This window comes from Artibeus jamaicensis, unplaced genomic scaffold (genome assembly GCF_021234435.1).
Source record: "Artibeus jamaicensis isolate MK-2021 breed Jamaican fruit bat unplaced genomic scaffold, CSHL_Jam_final contig_519, whole genome shotgun sequence".
Classification (NCBI taxonomy): domain Eukaryota; kingdom Metazoa; phylum Chordata; class Mammalia; order Chiroptera; family Phyllostomidae; genus Artibeus; species Artibeus jamaicensis.
Genome location: NW_026521871.1, coordinates 50908599 through 50923205, shown reverse-complemented (window position 1 = coordinate 50923205; position 14607 = coordinate 50908599). Strand labels below are relative to the sequence as shown.

Sequence of the window (14607 nt, the reverse complement as noted above, 5' to 3'; positions counted from 1 at the left end):
GCCCTTCTCCTGAATGTCTTTTTGGGGGAATGGTACGTGTAGGTGTATACAGCATACATGCAGAATTGTCAATGTCAAAAAGGTTATACAAAAACAGGTATTATCTATAGATAACTGAAGGAACCCAGAAGTTTGTCCTAGGTCAGGGTGTTAGTCATGCTGACACCAGAGGGTCTTTAAAGACGTGTTTTATGAGATAAAGAGTAAACTCCTTATGCCTTGAACTTAAACATCCGGTTTATATCATCCAGGCTGTACAAAACAAAGCAGAGCAGGCTTCAGAGGATATAATGTATTCATCAGGCCTGGTTCCCATGGGAGAGCCCTCGGTGTCAGAGTGTTAGAGTTGTGTTTAGAGTCGGGTCATGCCTGCCCTCTCCCTGCATTTTTACCTGGTTTTCCAGGGAGACCTACTAGCCCCTTTCAGGGCTTGCTCTAGTGGGGCTGCAGTCTCAGAAACCACACAGAGTGGTCCCCGACAGTAAACATGCCCTTTCAGACTAGAACTAATTTCACAGTCCTGCAAACCCTAAGTAGCATGGTGAATGCCTAGAGTTCATCTTGCAATCAGGATGATTTGTAATTTATTACTTTTAATAATTGCTCACCAGTGTCTAAGATCTACCTGAACCACCGGAAGGATTTTTCCTCTCTTACAGAGAACCTGGATTCTTCTTCAATTCTATGACTATCTTCTTCTATCCACTTGGAGCCAGAGGTAAAGTTCCTGCGGTGTTTTATTCTTCACTTGTTAAGAGAGGCAAAAGCCAATGTCTTACTTTCTGGAGCCCCCTTGGCATTCCTTGTTGTCCTGGGCCCTGTTCCAGAATCCCCACCAGCTTTACAATGGGGATTACAATGCTCAAGTTCAAAAATCCAAGTTCCAAGGATTACAGCTAGAAAGGGGCATAGAACCAAAGTTCCTGAAGGTGAAGAGATTGCTCTGTTCCAAAGCAGCTGACCAACACCCACAGGATGTCAAGGAAGATCTGTGCTTAGGGGGTCTTTAGGTAGGGGAAAAAGAATTTTTTAAAGATGCTAACTCATTTTTTAAAGATTTTATTTATTTTTAGAGAAAGTGGAAGGGAGAGACAAAGAAAGAGAGAGAAACATCGATGCACGAGATACATCTTGCCTCTTCCACACCCCCAACCAGGCGCTGGCCCACAACCCAGAATTGTGCCCTGCCTGGGAACCGAACTAGCGACCTTTCAGTTTGCAAGCCGGCACTCAATCCAATGAGCCACACCAGCCAGGGCTGGTGGGGGAAATGTCTGTAGCGTCTGGCACGCTGTGTCTCAAAGGTGGAATATGCAGCAATACAGAACTTCAGAGGCAATGCTAAAATCTGCTGTGCACCAACTGCTGGGTGGTCACAGACCACCACGACCAAAGACCTTCGAGAGAGCCGTGGTGGGAAGAAAGGGGCAGGGGAGAGAGCCCTTCCTGGTATGCACAGCGAACTACAGTGGTAAACAAGGCCAAGACTTGAGAATCCTATAGTATTTGCTCAGCCATCTCCCTTTTAACACACCAGACCTGGATTTAGTTTTCTGACATTCCACACAGTTCTGCAAAACTTCGTGATTTTTACTCAGCCCATCTCGGACATCCGGCAGTAACCCCCTTTCCCTTCTAAGCTAAAGCTGCCGCAGGGCTTTGGTGGTCTGTGAATCGAACCCAGATTTACCTTGTTTCCCGTTGGTTTCCACGTAGTTGTGGCTCGTTATCCTGTATCCTCACGGATGGTCAAGAGAACATCCTAGGGCTCTTTCTGTCTGGGCTCTCTCTTGAAATTCCCTTTCATAGCCCCTGCGTCCTGCTGGAACACATGTGCCGTATTTCTTCTAAGGTGGCCTGAGCTACAGAGGAACTCAGGCCTTATACTTCTGTGTGGGAGGCTGTGCCTTCAGGGGTATGGAAGAGATTACCCTGTCATTCCAAAGGAATGGTATCTTGGTTGCAAACAGATAATAGGCTCACTTAAGGGAAGGATTAACCTTTGTCAAGGAAGCTGCAGGTCCAGTAGTACTTGCCTACCCACCGTGACTTGCTTTTAGTTAGGAATTTTTTATGTCCAGACCATCCTATGTGGTTTCTTTTGGTCTCTGAGTTTGCAAGGCCCGCCCACTATGCAGGCCTCCCCTGAGCTTGTCGGTTTAGTGTGGGGCTCTTTTTGTGTCCACACGAACACTTATAAGTCTCGTGCATTGGATTTGGAAGTACGACTTCCTCCTTGGGACAGTTTTAACTTATTAAAGCAGTTGGATTATGTAAAGGGAAATGGTTGAGAGGAAGCGGTCCACCATGTAAATATTTATAAGTACCCTCCCTGCTCCAATCCCTAGAACCCTGTCAATTCCCAGTAAATGAACAAACAAACCCTGGCTGGGTGGCTCAGTGGACTGAGCACCGGTCTGCGAAGCGAACTGTCACTCGCCGGTTTGATTCCCAGTCAGGGCACATGCCTGGGTTGCAGGCCAGGTCCCCAGTAGGGGGCGTGTGAGAGGCAACCACACACTGATGTTTTTCTCCCTTCCCCTCTCTCTAAAATAAATTTTTAAAATCTAAAAAAAAAAAAGAGATGAAGACCTGATGGAATTATATGTTCTTTCATAGTCACAGACCTGTGTGACTCCCGAGGGTCTTTAGAATTAGATTCGGTTGAATTTGGGATATTTCACATATGACTCAAGGTCAGAATGTAAGGTTCATTCTATAACATTCCCTTGAGTCAGAAAGTGTCCCCTGTGGGAGCGACTTCCTTGCACGTCCCCGAGTGCCATGGACGAAAGTGAACATGACGGAGTCGAGACGGTGATCTGCTTGTGGTAGAGAAGTGGGCAGTGGCCAGGTTCTCTGAGGAGAGAAAGGCTCCGAACCCCCTCCTCCAGGGCCTTTTATTGGGTTGTAATACACAGGAATACAGGGGGGCAAGGATCAAACAGTAGATAACACTTCAAAGAAATCTGAGGGCTTAGTATGAGTCAGTCTGTCAGGAACAGAGTTTTAGGGTTTCCTGCTGGAACCCTTAACATATGACTGAAAGCACTCCTAGCAGAGAAGATTTCACAGGTTTTTCAGAAAGTCTTTGTGATGCCAGATTTTTTTCCCAGGACATGCTCTAGCAAGGCAAGGAGCTGCACCCCTCCCCAACAGGTATTCAGGCTTAAGGGGATTAGAGCCAGGAAGCACTTCTCCCAGAGAACATGGGGACTCTGGCTTTGTCAAAAGGGGGGGGGGTGTGAGAGTCTATTGCTCTTTATTGCAGCCCCCCAAGTCCTTCTAAGAAGGCCTCCCAAGTGATCGAGTCTGGCTTAGGTTGCCCCCCGCTGTGAGGGGTCTTACCGGTCATTGACTTCTGACCAAGCTCTGGGGGCAGGGAGAGGAACTGAGTCAGCGTTTGCTACCAGAGACAAGCTTTGTCTCCTGCGGGCCACATTCCAAAGGTCGTCCCTCGCCCTGAGCCACAAGGGATCAAGATACAATTCCTAAAACCAGGCAGAGTGGTCTACAACAGTCCCCTAACTGCTATTTTTAACCATGTCTATATTCTGCACATCGATATGTGGGCGAACATTAACCTGATTGAGTAACAAGATCAACAGTAACGCTCCAGTGTTCCACTCCCGTCCTTGATTCTGATTGTACTTTTCCTTTATACTGAGAATCTTGATTCCTAAATAATGTACATAATAAATACTATGTTCATTTGTATCTAATACAAGAAAATGGTTGAAAAATACAGTATTAATATGATCAGTAAAGCTACAGAATGAAGTTCACTATTTTAATGCAATTTCTTTTTATTTTAACTGTCTCCCAGAGTGTCAGTCCCATTGAGTGTGCGTGGTCAAACCATGACTTAGAGTTGTACTGTCCAATATAACAGCCACTAGCTGCTCTGGCTGGTGTGGCCCAATGGATTGAGCACAGGCCTGTGAACCAAAGGGTCGCTGGTTTGATTCCCAGTCGGGGCACACGCCTGGGTTTCAGGCCAGGTCCTGAATTGGGGAAATGTGAACAGCAATCACACATCGATGTTTCTCTCCCTCTCATTCTCCCTTCCTCTCCCTCTAAATAAATAAAAATATATATTTCTTAAATAGCCACTAGCCATAGGTGGCTACTGAGCACTTGAAATGTGACTAGTCTGACCTGAGAAGTGCTGCAAATACAAAGCACACAGCAGGTTTCAAAGACTTGGTACAAACAAAGAATGTAATTCTTCCTGGTAGATTTAATACTGATTATACCTCCACACAGTATTTTCAGTATTTTGGGTTAAATGAAACATATTTTTTAAATCCCATTCACCTGTTTCTTTTTACTTTTTAAATGCAACCTTTAGGAAAGTTTTCATCACATTCCTGATGCACCATCTACCCCCTGGGCAGTACGGGTCCAGGGCGACCTGGGCCACGCGTTCCCCCAGCAGCGGTGCAGTTCCTCCATCACAAAGAAGGACCGGAGCCCTTTTCCCCAGTGCGCCAGCTCCGGGGCCTTAAGGGGTGGAAGCTTGCTGCTATTGGACTGTTCTTGGTGCCGATGCTGCTGAAGGAAAGTGGAGAATCTGTTCTCTGAGATTCCAGAAACCCCAGGCCCCCAAATTTTGTAAGAGTTTTATTTTACCCCCATTAACCCACTCAGTGATTTAATACCGATTCTCCGTAGAAAACTCATAGATATGATTTCTGACTGAGTAAACTGGTTCTGACTCCTTTTGTGTAACTTCTAGTAACAACTGGACCTGTGTATTTTCACATGTTCAATGATTTTTTAATTTATCACAACCTTGACCGAATAGGGTGCTGTTTTGTTTACTAGTGATTGCATTTTCAGCATGATGTCCCACGGAAGGACAGTGAGGAGACAGTAACCACCATGACTGGAAAAAGAAAAGTTTAATATAAGAAGTTATTAATTATTTAAAGGGAAATGCTATGAGGGGATAAAAGCAAACTCTGAGGGCTACTCTAGGGCAGAGGGAAAGTACTTGGAGAAGGAATTGACTTGAAAAGGGAGTCCCCGCCCCCGCCCTGCCCCCATGCCCCCAAGGCCGGAACGCAGGCTCTTTGCAGAGGCTGTGGTGGCCGTCAGTCCCTGGAGGGCAGAGAGGGCCGAGGGGCTGTCTGGGCCAGAGCCCCACAGGCTGGCAGGCAGAATGCCGCAGGCCTTGCCTGGCCAGCATGAGTGTCCTCCCTGCAGCTGGGGTTCTCAGCAGGCAGAAGCTAGAAGATTCAAAACCACCAGCTCCTACGGATGAAATCTGCCCTCTAGCTCCCCCTACTGATGACAGTGAGCCTGCCGCCGAGGAAGAAATGTTCCTATACAAGAAAAGCAATGAGGGGTAGATTTGGAATAAGGAGGCATAAGTGACAACTCGCATACCCCCTCTAAAGGTAGAAGTGTTGATATTGTGCTGTCAGGGTTTTTTCCCACATTAATATATAAAACTTCCTAGAAAAGGATTTTATCAATATACTCCTCCTAGGTGGCAGTTAAGGTTTGGGCCTCATTTTCTCACAGATCTCTGGACTCAAGGAGACCATGATGAGAATTTCCTCCCCCCGCCCCACACACATCTCAGTAAATTACGGTCCCAGGATCAGTCTTGGAAGTTTTGGGTCCTCTCTGGCCCCCCGATTACAAATTAATCAGAAGTGGGGCCGAAATGTTTAAAATTACCTGGCGTGGGGAAAGTTGGAGTTCCCTTCCTGACCCAGACGGAAGCATCCACAGAGCACGTATCCAGCCTCGGGACAAAGAGAGGACACCTGCTTTTGAGGGGTCTGAGAGGACAGGGGCACAAGAGAGGCCAGACAGACAGTGGAACAGACCAACGAAGCCTTTCTGAAGAGGAGGGCAGCACAGCGGCAGAACTTCGCCACCGCATGGCCAGGAGTGGGCGGCGAGGGAGCAGGACACAGGAGACCACACCGAGGCCTCACCAGGCGGCGCGTGTTCCCCTGCAACACCCTGCTGCTCCTCCTGCCGTCTGTGCTGCCCCGTGTCCTGTTTTTGACTCTGCCAGACTGTTGGGGGAGGGGGATAGAGATGAAATTTAAAAGCCAGATTTTGTTACTTATGGGAACTGCACTGCAGAAGGAAGCAGCGGTGTGCCCATCAGCCAGAGTCAGAGACCAGCACCTCCAGTTCTTCATACACGGAAACCGCACACTCCCTTCGACGTGGGGACACAACCCAAGCCGCCCTCCACCGTGGCCTTGTGGTCATCAGAGGAGCAGGGTCACTGGGCAGTTCAGGCAGAAAAGATGCGTCCTCCTCATCTTCATCAGGGGAGAAAAATACAACTAATATCTTAGTTGTAAGTTAAAAGCTTCAAAAAAACTACTTAAAAAGGGGTAATAAAGAGAAAATACTGAAAAGAGGTTTCAGTGTTTAATTGTATTTGTATAATAAAATATTAAGAGGCCTATGAAGGGGTCACAGAGTTTGTTAGTTCACAGTTTCCATTTTTTTAAATGTGGCCTAAAACGGGGTTTTCTCTTGCGATTAGGGCCCTGGGAGACGAGCCTCTGCCCCGAGGTCCTCCTGCCTCTCCGCGTGTTCCTGGGGCACTTTACGGTTGAGGGTCAACCGCTTCAAGTTTCTGCCATGTCCCGTTCTGTGTCCCTTTTGCCTCTCAGTAGGTACAAGGTGAGGAAGACTGGAAGAGAGAAGCCTCGTGACGGAGGCCAGCGTGCGAGGGGCTGGTGGCCCAGAGGCCGTTTTCCCAGCCCTGACTCTGAAACCAGCTGTAGGACGGAGGACAGGCCCCTTCTCCTCTCTGGGCCCAGGGTCCCTACCTATCAGGGGAGAGCTATTTCAACTCCAGGGCCCCACCAAAAAAGTGAAAGGACAAGAAAACTGACAAAACCAGAATTGGGGGAAAGGTGAAGAAAAGGAGCAGCAGAAGCAAAAGCCCTTGGCCTGATCTCCTGGTATCAGCGCTGTGGAAGGTGACTCACTCTGGCCCACCCAGAATGGCCCAAGGTGCCTGGCCCACCACTCCCACTTTCTCCCCTGACCTCCTTGGAAAGGGAACTCCTGGCGGGTCATAGGTGGACTGCCTTAGTCATCAGTTCACTGGGGCTATGGCCTGGGGCACAGAGTCACGTGGAGGACTGACTTGCACCTAGTGAGCTAATCTTCCTGTTGGAAAGCTCCAAGAGCCCTGACCCACCTGCGTGGATTGCAGCTTCCCTGTGCCTTGCCCCTACCGAAGCCCGGGCTTCCAGCCTTCTGTACTGTGCAGTGTGTACCTTACACATCACAACCTCTGTGGCCCTCTCACTGACCTCACCTATGTTCCCCTCCCCTGCACCCTGCTCAAGGGACAGGCACGGGACCTGCTTTGAGCCTTCTGTAATTTGCCAGTACCAAATGGCTTAGTGGTCCCCTCTCCTGGAGCGCTTTGCCCAGTAGTATTCCGACTGGCTGTCAATAAATGTTACCATGACGATTGTGATAAAAATACCATTCATTTAGTCCACTATTATATGCAACTGTGGGCCAGTTCTTGTATTATCCTCTGATTTTATTTAATGTGCATCACCAAGATTGTAGGTATTTTACTTTACACTATAATTTTCTTTGGGGGAGGGCAAAGAAAATTATTGATTTTTGTCATTTCACTTATGTACGCATTCACTGGCTGATTCTTGAATGTATGTGTCCTGACCTGGGGTCGAACCCGCAACCTTGGTGCATTGGGGCCATGCTCTAACCAACTGAGCTACCTGGCCAGGGCTTTTATTTCCTATTGTAGTTCTTTCTTCAGAGATTTCTAGAGAAAAGAGTTTACATTCTGGCTTGAAAACCATCCCACTGTATTCCTGATAAGAAATCTGCAGGAATAGCCTGATTAGTCCCAGAAATCATCAGTCTTGATCCGGAATTGGAATAGAATCCTACCAGTATGTGGGATGAATCCATCTGTCCAAACCCCACACCCTCGGACATCCCCAGCACATTAGCACACAGGTGGTCTCTAGGACAATAGGCCTCAGAAAATGACTCATTTTAGTTTCCCCAAAAATGACCCTCCCAGGATGAACTTGATCTAACTTTCCTCACCTGACATCAAAGTATGATACAGTGTAAGTATCCTTTGACCTCTCCACTGGAATTAAAGCTTGTGACTAGAGCTCTTTCCGCTCCTTGTTGATTTCACACTTTAAGGCTTACAGTTTCTTTTATGGGGAAGATTGAAGTGTATACAGTGGCTAAAAAACAATTCAGTTTTCCCTCACTGCCCCAAGTTGGTGAAAAGCCATCATCAAGTCCTGATGGAGAGTGTTGGGGCTTCTCCCTGCAGCGAGATGACCAAGTGAAGGCTGGGTAACCAGCTGCTGGAGGATTCTGCGCTGATGGACGGCTTCAAATCGGGAGTTCCGAGGACTGTTCTGACCTCACAACTCCATGCACCAGTCCCTTTCTCATGCAGGGATAGTGAGACTGAGCAAAAGAGCCCAAACTCTTAGAGCCCTGCTAGGCACTCGGTCAGATCCCGTGTTAAGGGTTTCTCACGGAGAAATACTGTCGTCTTAACAAGGCATAGGCTCCCCAGAGGTAGACTGCTCTGCTTTTGTCCTCCTGCTCCAGTCTCTAAAGTAGTACTCCAGGGCTCAACGGTTTAAGAGCTGGTCAATTACCACCAAATTCTGTCACCCTTTCAATGGCTGCTTTAAAGTTACCGCTAGAAGGAAAGTTTCAGGGGTTTGGAGATACAATTTTGAGACATAGTCAATGCCAGGGTTGGGGGAGCTGATAAGAGGGATTAAGGAAGACTCGACAAACAAAATTCTTTGGACCTGGAACTCAAAGGACCAATAATGTTTTGCTGGGCGAAAAGTGATACCTACAAACCCGGATGAGTCAAACACACTGCTCAAGGAGACCATACAGTCTCCTCTGTCACACACGCAGTGCTCTCCAGGACAGACCACGAGTTAGGCCGTGCACAAGTCTCGATAAATCCAAAAGAACTGAAATCATACGAAGCATGTTCTCCAACCAAAAGTGAATTAAACTGAATCATTAACCAAAGGAAATTAAAGGAGTTCACAATTATGTGGAAATGAAACAACCCACTTCTAATAGCCAATGGGTCACAGAAGAAATCACGAGAGAAACTATAAAATATTTGGAAATGAAAGAAAACAAAAATAAAACACACTGAACTGACAGGATGGTGTGAAAACAATGCTTATAAAAAATGTCCAGCTGTAAATGCCCATGTCAAAAAAAAAAAAAGATCTCAAATCAATGTATTAACCTTCTAACTTGAGATACTAGAAAAAGTAGAGCAAAGTAAACCCAAAACAAGCAAAAGAAAAGAAAAAATAAATATCAGAAGAGAAATAAATGAAAAGGAGAATAGAAATACAAAAAAAGAAATTAAAACCCCCCCAAAGTCATTCTCTGAAAAGATCAACAAGACTGACTGCCGATTTGCTGAGTGAACTTGGGTCAGCACATCCTGAACTTGGGTCCAGGCTTCTCTGAACAGGGCAGGTTCCTGCCCGTAAGCAAAAGCAGCAGCACAGGGAGCCTCATGCAGGGCCACCAATTTGAGTGAAGTGCCTGTTTGCATAACCCACTTTTCTCCCAGTGCCATAAAAGTAGCTTTTCCATCCATTATTTTGTCCTTACTGGAACTGGAACCCATTCAGATGGCAGCTGCATTTATGAGCCCTCAATTCATTAAGCCATCGAGATCAACAGATGGTGCCCTCCACTCAACGTGAGGGCAAAGTGACTTGGAGAGCCTGGAGATCAGTCAATAAAAACCTATTTGCAGGCCCATTGAGTACGCAGTGCCTCCCAGAAGAGGCACCTCATTCTCAGAGAATTAACAGACTGTAAAAATAGCCCTAAAGCCTTGTTGGGAGAGCCGGAGCGCCAGGAAGCAGAAAGGCTATCAGTGTCCAAGGCCGTGGAGGGGAGGCGGGAGGCTTCTTTTCAGAATTAAGAAGGCACAAGAGCCCACAGGCAGCCAATGTCACTGAACTCAGGTGCTCGCCCCTGCAAAAAGATAGCCGAGTCCCCCCCAGTCTTTACTGGAGGCCTCCTGTGTGCGTAACAGCCCCAGGCAGTGTGGGTCCAGGTGCAGCAGGCTTTGCTGCCAGGGTAGGGTGCTTGTCACCCAATATTCATGCATAACCGGGTACTCAACATCCTACCAACCGTTAGGAACCGGCCAGGGGGTCCAGGTGGAAGATCATGTTTAGCCTTTCGGATCAAAAGAGCTGTTCGCCTGCGGTAAACAGAAAGCTTTCGCTTCCCGTAATCAATCCTGTTTCTATGTAATCTAGTCCCAAACCTGTACAAACACAGAGTATAAAAGTAAGTCAATCATTTTAGTGACAGATTATGTAAGGCTGAAACATTTCTAACTTAAAATCAGGACATAAACCACATAAAATGGATTATTAAAAAGACCAAATTCTGCCTACTCATTCTCCATGAAAAGACATTTAATAACACAATATATGGGATATAAAAGTATACAAATTTTTAAGAAGACATGGTTGTCTTGTCAACCCCAAACTAAATGCCTTCCAAACAAGGTGAAGAGGCAGGAAGGCTTCAGCTGAGTTAGGGGAGTTCTGTGCCCATCACAGAACTCATCTCCCCTACCCCCCAACTCCCATCCTTATAACTGAGGAAGAAAAAAGGGAATTTTAAGGAGGTACAATGAATCCAACATCCATTTCTCAGTAACAACTTCATAGCTTTTTGTGTGAAAACATTGCCAGTGAAAACACTTTTGTCTCAAGCCTAAAATGATACAAATGTACTTCCTAATTTCATCTGTTTAAGTGCTTTCCTGTGGAAATGATCCTCTCAACCTCACTGCAGGGGTTGGGTAAATGGGGGCCAGAATGGTCAGAGCAAAGTACTATGAGAGTGAAGTCTCGTCTCTGCCATAGACCCTCCCCTAGATCTTCAAAGGGCTGGCCCATCATTCAGTTCCCTGCTCAGATTTCACTGACTGGGCGTGGACAAAAGGAGGAAGAGCATAGAGGATTTGCTTGGGTTTCATGTTTGGTTAAAGGGATGGAAAACAGTTCCACCAACCAAGTCAAGTAGTTTAGGAGAGACTGTAAGCTTATGGGGAGCAGGGAGTCCAGGCAGGGGGAAGCAGAGGAGAAGGAATGATTAATTCAGTTCACTTATGACACATCATGGACTCTGGAATACTGAGGTGGAGATGTCCGATACAACTGAATATACAGGATCGGGCAAAAGTAGGTTTATAGTTGTTGGTATGGAAAATACAATAATTAATAAATAATAATACAAGAATAAACTTTGTGTTTCATGAACTCACAACTATAAACCTACTTTTTGCCCCACCCTGGACAGTTTCAGAGCTGAGGCAAAGAATACGGCAGAGAGCGAAGAAAGCATCAGTAGTCAGATGAAGCTAAAAAAACCCCGTAAGAATGCATGAGATCATCCCGAGAGGGAAGAAAGTAAGAGAGAGTGAGCGTAGAGCCCTGGGAAACACCAATACTTACGGGACAGAGGAAGTGACTTCAGTGACAGTGAGGAAGAAAGAAGACCAGCCTGGAGGAGAACCAAAGGAAAGGTGTCAAGGGAAGATTTATGGTGTCAAATAAGATAAAGGAGTCAAGTAAGATGGGGGCAGAGAGCCTGAGTTATGTCCACTGAACCACGTCCTTCACTATTGTAGTTTACCTAGTGTGATAAGAACAGAAACCAGCGCACTGAGTGAACGGGGGAAGATATAGAGATCACATGTACATTTTTTTCTCTCCTAAACATAGTTGTTAGACATTTATATAACTTACGTGACCCCCAATAAGCCTAGTACCCACCTGACATCACACACAATGATTACAATATCACTGACTATATTCTCTATACTGTGTCTTATATTTCCATGGCTACTTTGATCTTGCTGGCTTGGAGGTTATTTAGATTACGCAATGCAACCCTACAAGGTTCTTATTAACAGCCCCATTTTGCTGATTAAAAAGCTGAGGTTCCTAGAGGCCAAATGATTGGTTCAACATCATAATAAAGCATTCAGACCCAGGTCTTCGACTTCACACATGGCAGCAACCCCCGGGGCGCCAGGCCAGTGCCCTTCCCACTCCACCTCATTTTCTCCCCCTTGGCACTTGTTAAAGAGAATGCAGCTGCTCCAAACAAAAACAACAAATAATTCTGAGGGCATCAGTGGAAAAGTCAAGTTGAGACTAAAATATGTAAAGTATATTTTTGTTTGCTAAGGAAAATGTCACTACATAAACACATAAATCCTACTGCCACACCAGTTCCTAATGACATCTTATACGGTTGACTGAAATGAATGACATAAAAGTGGCAGACGGTGTAAACTAAAAGCAGGGAAGGTGCCTGACAGCCCCTTTCTTCTTATCTGCTCAAGGCCTGGTTGTAAGTGATATTCATGGTTTTCATGTAAATCTTCTGTAACCAAAGCACTTTTTAAAGTGCAAAGCACACACACACGTGCAACCATCTGTTGTGTTTGCAGGTAAGCTAAGACCTGCAGGAAGTCACCAAAAAACCAGAAATATAATCATTAATATGTATATGGCACCTACTATGCGCCCAGCAATGCTGGGGTTTTACACGTCACTTAACCCTCTGAAGAGCCCTATTAGGTAGGTCCTATTATTGCACAAAGGAAAAAGGCAGAGAATAATTACGTAATGTGCTGAACATCACGTAGCTAGTAAGTAGCAAAGCAAACTCCAGAGTCAGTGTTCTTAAAACTACCATCCTGTCTCTAAAATTTAAAATGTGGTTGTGACTTTTCACCCTCTAGAGAGTTCTGAAATTGTGTTTTAGAACTATTCTCCCTAAAGGGTGGAACAGTGGACCAGGTACCTTCAGAGTTAATGTTCTAGAATATATAAATTATGAAAAAAGAAAAACTGTCTTAAACCTGAGCAGAACATGGTGGTCAGATATAATTATCAGCTGTTCCTTCTGGAGGGAAATAGCATTTCCTATAAGACAATGTAATAAGTAGCCCAGCGAGGGACCCAATTACTTTTTGCTGAGAGACTCTTTTGTTTGCTTAAAAGCTCCTACCTTTCAGATAAATTTTTTAAAAACCACTTTGAACATGCTATGAATGTGCCTGGGAAGTTAACAAACAGCTTCAGTACTATTCCATGATTCTGCGGTCTAAAGAGTACAGAGTTGTAACATAATGAGTAGCCCTTCAGGGCAGTCTTCCAACATGGAACTTAATGATGGTCCAGACCCTAGCTATTCTCCTGGGGGACTGGACTGTAAGGACTACTGCTTCCCCACAGCAGCGGTCCTTCTTGGGGTGGTGGAGGGAGGCCACTACTGCGTGTAGCAGCCTTCATACCCCTAAGGCCCAGGATATGGTCTCAAAACAAAGAACATAACGGGCTACATTCTGAACAGGTTTTAATTCTCTGGCTGAGGGATACTAGTATCTCTTTTCTAATCCATCCTATTTCACTACCAAGGACCTCAAATGCATTCTGCCCTTGTCAGCAACCTACTCCAAAAGCTTCAAGGGGCACCTAATAGAATGCTGTCCAAGCTCTTTAATTAGTATTTAAAAGTCTTCCCCAGTGTAGCTTAAATTCACTTTCCATTACTCTCTTACTCTGCTTTAGTCACAAATGTTTGCCCTTCCCCTACTCGTTGACCTCCACGCCAGAACCACAATGGGATTAGTTCATGCAATGGTATTAATAAGCAAATAAGCTAACATTATTTTGATTTGTATAAATCCCCTACAGGAATGAATATGTTGTGGTCACTGCTGCTACTGGCCTTTGTGTTTCTAGAAAACACTTCCGGTTTACCTTCATTTTCAAGTGTGTTCAGCTCTTTTATCGCTTTAATGATCTTAGATGAGTCCCTGATTGATTATCCCTTATCCTTGAATCCCTCCAGTTGACTGCATTTAACATTATTAGACTCCTGCCAAACTCAAAAACAGTGTTCGAGACACTGGCATGAACCAGACAAAATATGCGCCTTCGAGGAACTCAATGCATACTACATAATCAAGTATGGCGTTTTTCATTTATCGAACATAGCATGAGAGTTTCCTACATGTGTCTTAACTCGATTATGAGACAAACAAAACCCTGGTCCATGGTGCTTAGTTCCCAACAGTACGACAGCACGCGTGGCAATCTGCCTGTTTTTGCTGAGAGACTGATCTCGTCCCGAACGTACAGTCATTGACACTTTGCATCGATTCGCTCCACAGTTATTGAGTATCTACTCTGGGAACAAATTAGGGCCTCTGTCCCCGGAAGGTCGTCACAAGGGGCCTCTGATATTTCTTTCCTCAGCGATACCTCCTCCGCTCTGGCTGAGGTGACAGCTCCAGGTACCCGGTGCTGGCGATTCGTGGCTGCCCCCAGCTAAAGTGTCAGCTCCATGAAGGGCTCCACCGCGGCCCGAGAGCGCGTGTTTGTGACCGATATTCACGGGGGGAGCAGAAAAGATCGACCGCTCCCACCGCCCGCGCTCCGCAGACGGCGCTCGCACTGCTCGCCACCCTGCCCGAGGGGGAAAGGTCGAGAGAAACCCGAGGTCCCGCCCGGCCAA

The 14607-nt window shown here is 46.1% G+C and overlaps 1 protein-coding gene across 2 annotated transcripts in view; it reads right to left on the bottom strand.

Moving 5' to 3' along the window:
• Positions 1-14607, bottom strand: part of ACKR2 (atypical chemokine receptor 2) — a 43625-nt gene that overhangs the window by 28945 nt on the left and 73 nt on the right. Inside the window, exon 1 of one of the 2 annotated variants that reach the window (XM_053669425.1) lies at positions 5952-5972. The exons of the other annotated variant lie outside the window; for it this stretch is intronic. The gene's annotated coding sequence lies outside the window, so the exon portion shown is untranslated. Of the gene's footprint in view, positions 1-5951; positions 5973-14607 lie in introns of those variants that run through there. 2 annotated transcript variants of the gene reach the window in all.